Genomic DNA, 14,767 nt, shown 5'->3' with positions numbered 1-14,767 from the left:
AAATATTTAACTCTATTTTCTATTTGGTTCGAATTTGGTTAGTAATAAAATATGACATATATATGCATATATACATATATATAAATTAGAGTCATACAATATAGATTATCTAACATAACCTACCCTATCATACATATGAACATATGAAAGATAAATACATAAAATATTTAAAATATAAATGATGTGAAAAAAGGTTTTGACAAACAAATACTAATTTTTCTATTTTTTTATTAGCTTTTTTTTTTAAAACAGATTAATTAGATATGTAACACGGCAAAGGATTTAATTATAAAATCTATTTTTGATTTTATAAATTATTATTTTATTATTCATCCCGCTACGTTACCAACAGCGTTTCTGCCAACTTCTGGCCAACTCTTATTTATGACTGTATTTAACGGAAGTGTCTTTGTGCATGTGTCTAACAAAAATATCTTTTTTATGGCTGTGTCTAATGGAAGTGTCTTTATATATATATTTTTTGGATGTGTCTCTTTACACATGTGTTTAAAATATAATAATTAATTATTGTTGGCAATAAGTTGGCAGATAGTATATTGGTACCCTATACTTTTCCATAATCAAAAACAAAAACAATAACTAATGAGATCTTCCATTAATCGTAATAATTTTTTGGTAATTCGAATCGATTAAAATTTTATCTTTGATCCGTTACATTCGTATAGAATTGTAAGATCATATTTGTTAAAAAATCAATGAATTTGATTCACAAAACAATCCATTGAATTTCACGTTCTCATAATTCAACCGATTGAACATGGGATTAATATATATTCACTGTTTTCCGTAAGCTGTGTTATTCGCAAAGGGTGTGAATCTGAGTTGAGATTTTAGAAGGAAAAGGAAGGAATGAGAAGGGTTTGAAGAATAACTGAGATTTTTCATTCACTTACTTTTGCTGTAAAAACTCAACTCACAAACACCCCGCCAAAAGAGACAAACCGGTTGAAAAATTTTATCTCATTGTCTCAAGTCACTCTCAACATTCGAGCAGTGTCCCAATTAGATGAAAATATGGAAAAGAAAAGGTTGTAGCAGGAGTATTGGATGTGGCCTTAAGTTTGGGAACATAGCGCAAGCTTGAGACTATCAATGCAAATAAAACTTCCGCATGCATATCTATTTTTTCATTTAGAATCACCCATTGATGCTTAATAACCACCAAAAACGTCTCCGAATTATTTAAACGCTGACAGAAATGAACCCGAATTTTACTATCGACAAAAATACCTTTAAATAATTTAAAAACATAACAACAATACCCAACGGTAAATATATATTTTTAAAAAATGCCTTAGAAATTGAATTTTGATGTGATTTTTTCCAAAAATAATTAAAAAAATGAGATATTATTATTCTTAAAATTTGATAATTTTTTTCTAAGCATATATTTTTTTGTGATTTTTTAAAAGTATTATTAGTTGTTAACAAAAAAATATATACACAACGAAAAATCACCAAATTTTAAGGATACTAATATCTCATTTTCTTAATCATGCTTGCAAAAAATTGTATCAAAATTCAATCTCTAATATATTTTTTGAGAAATACATATTTAATGTTAGATAATCTTGCAAAAAAACTAACATTAAATATGTATTTCTCAAAATATACATTAGAGATTTAATTTTGATGCAATTTTTTGTAAGCATAATTAAAAAAATGAGATATTATTATTCTTAAAATTTGGTAATTTTTTGTTAAGTATATATTATTTTGTAATTTTTTAAAAGTATTATTGGTTGTTAACAAAAATAATTATAAAAAATTATATACTTAACAAAAAATTACCAATTTTTATGTATAATAATATATTATTTTTATAATCATGCTTGCAAAAAATTGCATCAAAATTCAATCTTTAAGATATTTTTTTAAAATATATATTTACTATTGAGTATTGTTGTTGTGTTTTTAAATTATTTGAAGGTATTTTTATAGATAGTAAAATTTAGATATATTTTTGTCAGCGTTTGAATAATTCGGGAGCGTTTTTGATGGTTAATCCATTGATAAATTATTTTTTGTTGCAGGAAAAAGTATTTCAATCAAAAGTGCATCCTGCTTCAATCAACAGTGAATATATATTTAAGTAATAACTTTACCTAAATTACAATCTCTGAAAGGATGATAAAATACTCAAATTATCCTAAATATATATATATATATATATATAATTCTTAAAAGGAAAAGTAAAAAAAAGATAAAGAGATAAATCAAGATGCATATATTTTTAATTCTCAAGGAGAAGTAAAAAAGATAAAATATTCACAAAACATTCGTGTTTCTTCATATTGCTTTTAACATGAATAATCGATTGAATTAGAAAAAAATCTACATTCTAAACATCATTTAATCGATTGTGTAAAAGTTACAATTGATTGATTTTTGAAAAAATCATACTATCATTTAACATTTAATCGATTGTTTTGTGGGAAACCAGAATTTCAATCGATTGAATTATGGAAAACCTGAAATTCAATCAATTGTTTTGTGAATCCAATCGATTGATTTTTCTAAGAAACACGATTTCACAATTTTATAGGGATGTAGTGGATCAAAGATAAAATTTTAATAGATTAGGATCGACAAAAAGATTATTACGATTAATGGAAGATCTAATTCGTTATTGATTTTATTTTTTATTATTAATAAATGTGATAGAAGAACTATAGAAATCACAAGAGAAATTGGACAGATTAGGAATTACACGTAAACCGTTAAAGGGGTATAACGGTTAAGATTGGAACATCGTAAATCGCTGTACCCTTCTCACAATTTATTCAGTTTTGGCATTCGTGAAGAAATCACTCGAGGGTTGTCGCGGTTTCTTCTTGTCTGTGTTCTAATGTAAACCACTATACTCTCTAGCAGTTTACGTGTAATTCCTAATCCACCCAACTCCTCTCGCAGTTTCCATAAATATGTAAAAGTTGCATTTCTGTATGCAATATTTAAAAGTTGTAATTTGGTAATATTAGTTTGCGAATAATTTATTTTGGTAACTTGCCCTAAATAAAATATGCAAAATATTGTACATGATCCTAATTTTATTTGGAGAAGGATTTGTGAAATTTGATTTTTTTTAATATGATAAAATATTAATTGAACTCTGCTAGAGAGATAATGAGAAATCTTGACAATGTGTACAATAGACTGGTTATTAAGCCAAATAGGAGTAAAAAATAAAAACCACTCCACAAATTACCCTAAATCCAAAAACTCTCATTCAGTAACCGTTTTCACCCTGACATCGCTCTTTCTCCCCAATAAGCAGCCACCCTGTATCCCCTCCTCCATCACCATTGTGAGATCGTCAACAAACAACCATCCACGTCGTTATTAAAATAATAGAAATTCTTCGCACACAAGCGATTAAGGCTTGTATGCCTTACAAGTCCAATTAAAACTAACGCTCAAAACGTGCTGCTACTATTACGTAGGTTTCACGCGCTATATAACAAAACGTGCGAATATATAACTTCCAATTTTAAAAGATTTCGTTTTCTTCTTCGTTCTCCTTCTTGCCAAATTTCTTCGTTCTCCTTCTCGCGTGTCTTTCCTTGCCTTTTTTATCGTTCTTTTCCCTCATTTATCACTGGTTTGTTCTTCGTCATTGATGTGAGTTCCTCTCTCTGTAACTCTAGCTTCATTTTTTTCGATTTTCTGGTTTCTGAAATCAAATTTTGAACTCGTTTTGAAGATAATGGATGATTCAACCTTAGATTGTCAGCTGAATCAGGGCGAAGTGGATTATGAATTTCAATTTAACGAAGTTTCTGAGGTTTGATTTACATTCAGCTAATTACGATTACTCTGAATTTTGATGCAGTTATTCGTCTATGATTGTCTAGATGAATAATTGGTGATCATTGACTGTGAAATTAATGCGTGAACATAAATCTGTGGATTGAATCTAATGTATTAGTTTTGATTAATTATCTGCAATTTATAGCAGATGCTCGGGTGTAGATAAGAATTTTTTGGGTGTATTTTAGGGGAAGCTTGGGTGTATTTACAGTTTATCGCTTTTTTTTATTTTAGTTGAGTTGTTGTTCGGGTGTAGATCAGACATTATTGGGTGTATTTTTTGTTTTTGACATAGTGTATTCTGCAGCCTCTCTGTGTTGTTGATGACCAGTTTGTTCCGAAGGTTGGAATGACCTTTACCACCATTGAAGATGCTGGAAAATTTTACAGGGACTACGCCAAGGCTGCAGGTTTTTATACAAGAGTTCGGAGCACAAATAGAAAGGGAAACGAGATTAAGAATCAGTTGATTACATGTAGCAGAGAAGAAAAATAGAAATCTAAAATATCTCCGACCGAGAAGATAAATCCGACAGCCGGTTTAAACTGTCCAGCAAGAATTTATATACACACATTGAAAGATGTTGGTGCTTGGATCATTTCAAAAGTTGTGCTGCATCATTCACACCCTTGCTGTCCAATTAAAGCAGAGATGCTCAAACAGCACAGGGAACTAAGCATGTCCATTCATCGTACAATAGAGAATAACGAGGAGGCTGGTATTAGACCAAGCAAAACTTACCAATCATTTGTTGTGGCAGCTGGGGGTCACCGCGAGTTAAATTTTATTGAAAAGGATGTGAGGAATTACATTACGAGAGAAGTGCGAAATGTTTCTGAACAAGAAGATGTGAAGGAATTCGGAAAATATTTGTTAAGAATGAAAGAGAAGAATCAGAATTTCTTTTTTGAGCTTGAACTCGAGGAGGATCAATCGATTAAGTTGGCTTTTTAGGCTGATGCAAGAAGTAGAGCTTCCTTTGAGTATTTCGGAGATGTTATTTCATTTGACACCATGTACAATACAAACAGGTAATAAACTGTCCCTGTTTATGATGTTAAATTAATGTTTTTTTATGAATCTGCCGCAGAAGTGTATATTGGGTGTATAAAATCATTTTTTGGGTGTACGTAATAATTTTTCATTCTGCACTATGGTAATTTGTTTCAGGTATAATTTGGTTTGTGGTTCTTTTGTCGGGGTGAATCACCACGGTCAGTCAACACTTCTTGGATGCTCTTTGATGAAAAGCGAAGAAATTGAATCATTCAAATGGTTATTTCAATGTTGGCTTCGTTGCATGGGAGGAAATGCTCCGAAAGGGTTTCTCACCGATCAATGTGCATCAATGAAAAGGGCTTTAGAGGCTTGTATGCCAACAACAATTCACCGTTGGTGTATTTGGCACATCATGAAGAAGATTCCAAGCAAATTAAACGGGTACAAGGGACATGCAGAAATTGAACAAGAAATGAGCCAAGTTGTTTGGAACTCTCATAGTAAAGACTCATTTGATAGGAATTGGAATGATTTTCTGCTGAATTTTGGTCTTGTGGACAACAAATGGCTTTCAGGTAATGTTTGTTTAAAATCTACAGCAGAGGTGTAAATTGAATTTTTTTCGGGTGTATTTATAGTCTGTTTTTGGGTGTATTCTGCAGATCTCTATGAAGACCGTCATATATGGGTTCCAATCTATCTGGATCACCACTTTTGGGTAGGGATGAGAAGCACACAAAGGAGCGAGAACATGCATTCATTTTTTAACAAGTTTATTACCCGAAACAGCTCGCTTATTCAATTTGTCAAACAATACGATAATTGTCTCGGAAGCAGGGAGCAAGCAGAGAGAGAATCAGATGCTGCAGATTTTCATACGGTCATACCGTGTGCAACCAAATCCTCCATTGAAGCTCAGTTTCAAGATGTGTACACTCATTAAAAGTTTAGGGAAGTCCAAGCACAATTCAGAGGAAAGGCAAATTGCATCACTAGATTAACGAATTCCGCTCTAGGCTATTCAGTATATGAAGTTGGAGAAGAAGTTTCCAGCTCAATATTCAACAAGTTTGTGGTTACTTACGACTCAGTAGCAGTCGAGGTAAAATGTCAATGCTTATTATTCGAGTCAAGAGGGATATTGTGCCGTCACGCACTAAGCGTGTTAAGCTTTGAACGAGTAAGCCAAGTGTCACCTAGATATATACTGGAACGATGGAGCAAGAAGGTAAAGAGGCGACACACACACATCAAGAGTAGCCACGACGAGCCACTGTTGGAGCCAAGAAGCAAGAGGTTTGACGAATTGGTTTTTCGTTCGCAAAATATTTGCGAATTTACATCAGAATTGGAGGAGCTGACTGCAATTCTGCACCATGCGTACGATAACGTCATGGTTGAGATGGAATCAAAGGAAGGGGACATCTTCTTTATCTCACGAAGACGCCAACTTGGAATCCGTTAACGAGCTTCAAAGTCCTCCAAGGATTCGAACAAGAGGACGTCCAAAAAATAAGCTAGGTTCAAAGTTGGACAAACAGATTGCAAATGGCACAAAGAAGAAGAAAACGAAAGCTTTAAATGAGGTAAAAATGATGTTCTTTAAATATGTGGTAATTAAGTTTAATTTTCTCGTTAATAGTTTAGCTAATATGTGAGTTTGTTATATTCAGTTAAACCTCTTTGATGCCGCATCAGTGGTGCATTCAAATTCCAGCCAATATCAATGATGTGTTATGAATTATCAGTTCAGGGTACCAGCATCAGCGGATAACTCTTTGGGTGTATAGTTACAGAATATGGGTGTAAAAGCACTGTTCTTTTGGGTGTATTTTTGTGAATTTTCTTATGTTTCACATTTTACATATATATACATATATATATTTCACAATCTATTGTTTATGTTATAAAATATTGTTTGTTTTTTTTTTACTACGGTTTAAGGGTTTTAGGGTTTAGAGTTTAGGGTTTTAAGGTTTAGGGTTTAGGGTTTTAGGTTTTAGGTTTTAAGGTTTAGGGTTTAGGGTTTTAGGGTTTTAGGGTTTTAGGGTTTACAGTTTAGGTTTTAGTGTTTAGGGTTTAGTATTTAGGATTTAGGTTTTAGTGTTTAGTGTTTAGGGTTTAGGGTTTAGGATTCAAGGTTTTAGGGATAAAGCATCAGGGGGATAGAATTTTGGGTGTATATTCAACTTTCTTTGGGTGTAAAAAATGTCAGGTCATGGGTGTATATTTGGTTTGATATTTTCCTTCATATTATAGTACCTGTAATTCAGACATTTTGAATACAGCAGAGAGAATTTTACTCATAATTGGCAAATTTTTATAGCATGTGTTCAATTTGTTACAAGACTATATATAACAGTTACATTAATCAGTGTCAATATCCTTAGAATCTATATGACAATATGGACTCAATAACAATGAGGATGGCTTGGACAGTCTTATTGCATTACTTCCTCTAATGGCTTCAGCTTTATCTTGATTCATTTTATGGAATAGAATCCGGGAAGCACATTCTACTCTAAAGTGGTCCACCTCGTCCTACAGTTAAAAAGAATATTCTGTTTAACCAACCATGTTAATTGAGTAAAGTAATACAAAGTTATTTAGTTTTAAACACATTTACCTGGGTCCAATTGTCCCACTCATACTTTTTCCTTTTAATGTTTGCGGACTGAAATATCTCAAGCCACTTCATTACGTAGATATCACAGTCATAGCTGAAAACCAAGAAAATAAATTACAAATTACATATAGGAAAGTTTCATTTTCAGAGTGAAAGATTTATACCTTGTCTTTTGGTCTGAGATGTGAAGGTATGGTGGTACAATTTCCTTGTCCTTGTCCCTTGTCTTCAGAGGTGCCCCCCAGCATATACTTTAATTCGTGAAATTACATATCCCTTAAAACACAAAACAAATCAGTAATACAGAATACATGACAATAAAGGGATACACCCAAAGGAGCACAAAGTTACACCTTATATTGAACATAAATACACCCAACTATTAAAATACAGAACACAGAACCAACGTACAATGAATGTATTCAGGGCAGTTCTCTCATCGGACGGAGATTTCATGTGATATGGGTTGACTATATAAAATTTTCACTTTCTTGTATCAGCCAACCATAACCACCAATGTTGTAAATGGCAAATAGGTGCAAATATCTGAAATATGTTCAGATTGAACAATGTTTTAGTTTATTTGGCACATAAGTAAAAAATGGTAATAAGAAGTTTTAGAAATGAAAACTTACATAACGATGCGATGCTAATTTTTTATGGTCCAAGAAGGGTATAAACATTGAGTAGTCTTCCACCTTGAACGGCTTATTCGTTTTAGGCCGTAAGAATACCCCTTATGGATGATTTGCAATGGCCATGTTCTGCAAAAATTGTGAACCACCAAATGAATACAGAAAATACACCCAAACGAATCTAGAAAATACACCCAAATGAATACACAGCTTACACCTAATTTAACACAGAAAATACACCCAAATGAACACATAAAATACACCTGATTTAACACAGAAAATACACCCTAAGGAATGCAGAAAATACACCCAAAATTCGTTTAAGCAACCCTTACCACAATATCAGGGGGGAGACAGTATACTTCTTCTTGAAACCTTTTAATCTTTTGCTGGTTTAGGATGAAGCACATGGCAGAGACAATCTAGAAAAAGATGTCGAAATAAATTTTACATCAATCAGCATTGCAGTTAATTTTGGTGATAAAAACATTAATATTATTGTAATATTACCTCAGCTTCTATATGTGTTTCAGCTGCGAGTGATGCAAGGTAGAGTTTTGACAAAGTGTATCTATCTTGGGCTTGGAGTGTGCAGACCTTGTCAAACTCATTAGTTAGTTCATCTGCGTATGTCTTCACTCGTATGGTCCAGAGAAAATATACCTAATTTAACATAGAAAATACACCCAAATGAACACATAAAATACACCCGATTTAACACAGAAAATACACCCGAAGGAATGCAGAAAATACACCCGAAGGAATGCAGAAAATACACCCAAAATTCGTTGAAGCAACCCTTACCACAATATCAGGGGAGAAACAGTATACTTCTTCTTGAAATCTTTTAATCTTTTGCTGGTTTAGGATGAAGCACATGGCAGAGACAATCTAGAAAAAGATGCCGAAATCAATTTTACATCAATCAGCATTGCAGTTAATTTTGGTGATAAAAACATTAATGTTATTGTAATATTACCTCAGCTTCTATATGCATTTCAGCTGCGAGTGATGCAAGGTGGAGTTTTGACAAAGTGTATCTATCTTGGACTTGGAGTGTGCAGATCTTGTCAAACTCATTAGTTAGTTCATCTGCGTATGTCTTCACTCGTATGGTCCAGAGGTAACATTTCTCTTTCATGTCAGAAGTATCTTCATTCGTCCTCGCAGGAGTTTCAAACTTCTCGAAACTCTCTCCGCCACTTTTTTCTTTTGTTGTCACCCCACCACTTGTAATTTTTTGTACCAGATCCCCTAATTGTTCTAGCAGTTTTGGAGTTTCTGGAGTTTTTGCCCTCCCTCCATCTTGCGTTGACGCTCCCTCCTGTGTTGTTGCTTTTTCTTGGCTTGAATCAGTCAAGCCAAGGCTGAATGATGGCATTGGATATGTTTTAGGAACATACGATGCTGTCCGTGCCATCATCATCAGCGCAACAGCGTCTTCTGGGGCTGGATTACTGCATGATCATGTATAACGTATTATAAGAATAAGAATATACGAATGATAACCAAACATTGATTTTACTCTGATGAACTTACATTTTAGATGGAGTTGGGGGAAGCGTGGGTGTGCTTTCTTCAAGTTGTTGGGGGGGGGGGTTTGGGAGGGCTGCAGGGTTACATAAAATTAATCATGTTATAAAAAAACTAGTCAGGGATCAATCGTGAAAATATACACCCCAACAGGGGCAATATACACCCAAATTGTAACCAAATACACACCCAAGACTATTTCTTACCTTTTTTAGTTCCTTCAATTTGTAGCACAGGGGTTGGTTCATTTTCTGTCTCAGGTGTTTGTTCAATTTCTGACATAGTGGTTGTTTGGGACAGTGGTAGACAAACTTGAATCGGAACTCTAAACAAGAAGAAAAATAAAAGGTTAACAAAGCCTCCGAAAATAAAAAGGTTATAAGGTTGAAATTTTCTTGAAAAACTCACATTGCAAGCGCTTCGGACTGTGTCTCTTCCCTCACAACCATCATGTTCTCTTCAGTTGGCTCACTGGCTGACTCTACAACCAGACTCAACCTAAAATACACCCTAAGAAAATAAAAAATACACCTGAAGCATTCAAAAGAAAGACATGTTTTGTTTTTTGAGAACTTACATACTTGCAATTTTTGCTTTTTTTCCTGCCTTTTTTTCCTCGAATAAAACATTAAAGGACTTTTTTTTCTAAAAAAATATATACAGAATTAGAAGTAGAAGGCAATAAAAGAATAAAAGTAACTGTTATTTGAAAGAGAAATTACATGCTTTCTGCTGGTTTGTTTACGCTACTTTGGTCTATGTGTCCTTGAGATGAAGGATCATCACTTTCTAAGTTTACATCCGGTATTCTAAACATAATAGAGTACATGTTATTCATAAAAAATACCATACTATTAAATCAGGATAAGAATATTTTATCAAATAAAGCTTCTTACGTTTCAGATGAGACATAGTGACCTTCCGTCGATCGCAGGTCAGCTTCCTTCTCCCTGGAAAACAACAAACAATTATTAGCAATGAAAACACCTTAAAATCTAAAATATACACCCCGACAAGACATACCCCTGTGCAGCAGATTTTTCATTGTTTTCCCTTAAGAATTCATTTAATTCTTTAGTTCCAATTTCAGATCTGACAGTACATGCATAAAAGAACATGTTAACAAATATAATTTTGATGATAGATGGTAATATAGCTTACAAAGTACTGTACCCATGATAGGATTGAGCTTGCTCAGGAGATGAATCCTCAACAATGACCTTTTTCTTTTTGGATTGTGTCCTGGGGGAAAAAATAAGTATGAATCAGAAATACAAAATTAATTTGATCACAAAATACTAACCAAAGAAGTGCTTACTTTTGTGGTGTTCTCTAAGTCTTTTTCTTTATTTTTTGCTTCTCTACTGGTGATGATTCTTCGCTTCTAAAAGTTAATAAGAGACGCTCTGTTAATACATAAAATCTTGATAATAAACCCAAAGGAAAGCAGTAATAATTTTAGAACATTACTCATCATTTGATTCAGATTCTGAATTAGAATCCTCCTTAATCTTCTTTCTTTTTTTGGACTCCATTCTAGAAGGCAAACAATTATTATTTATAAACATACTAAAAGGGACAAAATACACCCAAATAAATGCACCAAATACACCCAAATAAATTCATAAAATACACCCAAATGAATTCATAAAATACACCCAAATGAATGCACAAAATACACCCAACTGGATAAACAAAATACACCCAATTGGATAAACAAAAATACATCCAAGTATGTTACTTACTTTTTGGCTTTTTAGGTGGGTTGTTTCCTTGTTGAATCCTCTGAGTCTTCTTCAGTTTCAGACTCAGAGGTAGAATGGACCTCACTTTCAGCTGTTTCAGTCTCAGATGATGATGATGAACTTGCCTTTCTTTTTTATTTTTTTGGTTTTTCTTTTTTTTTTCTTTTTTCTTTATTTCTTTCATTTTCTCCTTTGTTTCGGCCATCTTTACAATTCCCTGAAACATTAGAAATTTTAGTTAGCAGCATTCAGGTAAATAAAATACACCCAAGATATTTTGTTCACTTACCATATGTTCCTCCATTTCTGCCCTCATTCTTTCAACTAACTGCTCTTTAGTCCAGTTGGCAATCCAGGGTTCTGGAGGTCTTTCTGCCCTCTTCTTGTCTTTATTTTTTGATAGATGAAAGTAAACTATCATCAGGGCAAACAGGCAGCCATCAATTGCCTTTTTCTTTTGCAGATTGTAATCTGTTATGCCCTTGATGATAAAATTCAAAACATGTGCTCCCCAGTTCCGCTCTGTTATTGTGTCCATCTTGAAAATTGGTGCCATGCGCACAGGGGAGATTTTGTTTATTGTTGTTGGTAACAGGAACGCCATCTGTATATAGAGGATGAAAATCCTCTTGAACATGAGGCGATCCTGTTTATTATCAACACCAATAGCCATCATCTCATCTGTCAGATTTTTGAGGGTCTTCCCCTGAAATCTTCTAAAAATTTGTTTGTCGTCTTCAGAAAGATCCTTATAATTGACTTTCTGAGAAAATAGATCTCCTTCAAAAAGGAAAATAACATAGTATGAAAATCACTTGAAATACACCCAAGCATCAGTTGAAATACACCTGAATATGGCTCATATACACCTATGTTTGTAGCGAGTTACCTGACGCGTTGATGCCAAGCACAGCCTCTTATTTTTTGGTCTTACTTTAAAAGAACCGTAGCCGGTTTCGAGTCTGTTTTCCCCTAATTTAAAGGAGTTAGCCAACTCCCTTAATATTTGGTGATGCACCCTTAGCGGCGAGATGTGCATCAGGCCACCAAATTCCAAATTCCTAACAATTTCTTTCTTTTCCTCGCTCATATTTCTGAATTTGTCACTTAATAAATGGGTTGCACACTTAAGGTCTTTGGTTTGCTGTAAACAAAGCAAAATTAGAGTCAGATATATTTCTATTATGAAAAACTGATTTGATCAAAGACATATATTTGTTCTTACATTTTTTCCAGCTTGATTTTTGTCTGCCATTTTTTCTGAAATGAAAAATACACCCATAGATATCAGTCAGATACACCCATAGAATATGGATTCTTATAAGTATTTAATTAGATCAATTCAAAATGATGTTCCAATTCACTCAAACATGCATAAATATACAAGGTCAAGCAATATACACCCAAGGACAAGCAATATTTAGAACACTTGCAACAGTTGATTATATTACATTATATCAGTTCAGAAATATACACCCAACAAATTATGCCATATACACCCAATAAATTACTCCATATACACCCACCAAATTACGCAATATACTCCCAAACATCAGTTACGAGAAGAACTAGAACAAGAAGAACAGTAAAACCTAGAACAACTAAGAAGAATAGTAAAACTTAGAACCAAGAAGAACAGTAAAATCTAGAACAAGAAGAACATTAAAAACAGTAAAATGAGAGCTAGAACAAGAAGAACAGTAAAACGTAGAAGAACAGTAAAACCTAGTTCTTCGATTTTGAAATGTGGAAAATCTACAAGATGAGTAAAATAGTAACGTACCTTGAGTAATATATCTTCGTTTTTTCTGGAGATTGTTGATGGAGAGCTCTATCCTGTGTTGATGGTTTCTGCTAATCTTCGCGACGAGTTCTATCTCTTCAGTTTGGAATGTTGCACGAAAATGGACGGTTTGTATTTTCTTCGAAGGAGAAGTGGAAGAGTGCGCCATAACGAGCGCTTTTTGCGAAGCGCAACCGTTGAGTTGTGCGCGTGTAAATGACGCTCCATTCAAAGTGAGTGAGTGCGCGTGTATTTTTTATGGGGTGGGCCAACTTGTAACACTTGTAGGCCGTTTTTGCTTGCATGTGTAGCAGTGACCATTAAGAATTAAAATAACTATCTACATCCCTAGTGAATTGAACATCCATCACATTTGCGGGTTGGAGAGAGTCGACAACGACCAGATTGTGAAAGAGGGCAGAATTAAATCAGAGGAGTTAAAGAAGAGAAAAAAGAGAGCTAAAGATTCTATATCTTCATTGATTGTGGATATGTGGATACATAGCAACCAAAGCTATGGACCAACAAATTTTTTCCCATCTCTGCCATTGATTATGTATCTTCATTGATTGTGGATGTATAGCACGGGGTGATGCACGTATGAAACGACCGCCTCGTCTATCCCTTATATGTTGTGGATGAAGATGTTGCGACGGTGAAACCCGCCAGCTGCCGGGGGCTGCGCGAATCGCTCTTTGTGCGCGAAGGGGGTGTTCGAACGTCCGCAGTGAGCAGGACGGCATCGGCGAGTGCTCTGGGCGGCGACGGACCGGTGAGAAGGGAAGAGATGAGGCGAGAAGAAGACTCTGAAGAAGTGAAATTACATACGGAAAAGGGGAGTTGCGGTACATGTAACTACCACTTATTGCAAATACTTATTTTTTTGAATTCAAAATGAAAAATTATTAAATATTAATTAAATTAATTATCATCTACTCTTAATTTTCTTTTTACCCCTATTGTACACATTATACACTAAACTTATGGTCTCCCAAGTCCCAATACTTTCTCATATTAATAATATTTTATTTTTGCAAGAGTTTTCTTAAAGTTTGAGTAACGAAATTATATGTCAAGCTTGAAACATTGTAGCCATTTTTAGAGCATTTGTTCTTAATTCTCATTCTATTGGCATAGAAGAGCTTCTAGTTTAATTCTATGGTTCCTATACTTTATATTTCTCATATGCAATTTGGCATGACATCAATGATAAATCAATTAGGCACATGAAAAGGTGACAAAATGATTCTCACTCTTATTGTTCAAATTTGGCAAAGACATAAAAATAAGTATAACCCTCCCCTTTCTTTTTTACTCTCCCAAAAGTAAAAACAAGGACCCTATTTCCCTTATGATGTAACAATGTTACACAACTTTCTTCCAAGTCTATCAACTTATATGTACAACATTTTTTGGAGACAAGAAAAGGGTGTCTCCACAAAGTGTCTCAAAAAGAAATGAATCAGTTGTATACCATATAGAATGATATATCCATCAAAAGAACAAGAAACTTGCCAATCAGCAACCCTGCATCATCAAAATCACAGTTTATATAAATGTAATCAAGTTAGACAGTATTCTCCACAAACATTGGTTAACAAGGAAATCTTGCCA

The 14,767-nt window shown here is 33.8% G+C and overlaps 1 protein-coding gene across 3 annotated transcripts in view; it reads right to left on the bottom strand.

The window, feature by feature from the left end:
* Window positions 14,405-14,767, bottom strand: part of LOC107608616 — a 2,157-nt gene continuing 1,794 nt past the window's right edge. For all 3 annotated transcript variants that reach the window (XM_021107098.1, XM_016310360.2, XM_021107097.1), the window contains 2 exons: window positions 14,766-14,767; window positions 14,405-14,680 (listed from right to left, as the gene is read on the bottom strand). The exon at window positions 14,766-14,767 is cut by the window's right edge and continues 142 nt beyond it. The gene's annotated coding sequence lies outside the window, so the exon portion shown is untranslated. The remainder of the gene's footprint in view (window positions 14,681-14,765) is intronic.

This window comes from Arachis ipaensis, chromosome B07 (genome assembly GCF_000816755.2).
Source record: "Arachis ipaensis cultivar K30076 chromosome B07, Araip1.1, whole genome shotgun sequence".
Taxonomy (NCBI): domain Eukaryota; kingdom Viridiplantae; phylum Streptophyta; class Magnoliopsida; order Fabales; family Fabaceae; genus Arachis; species Arachis ipaensis.
The sequence above is the reverse complement of the archived record's forward strand: the minus strand, read 5'-3'. Positions and strand labels throughout refer to the sequence as shown.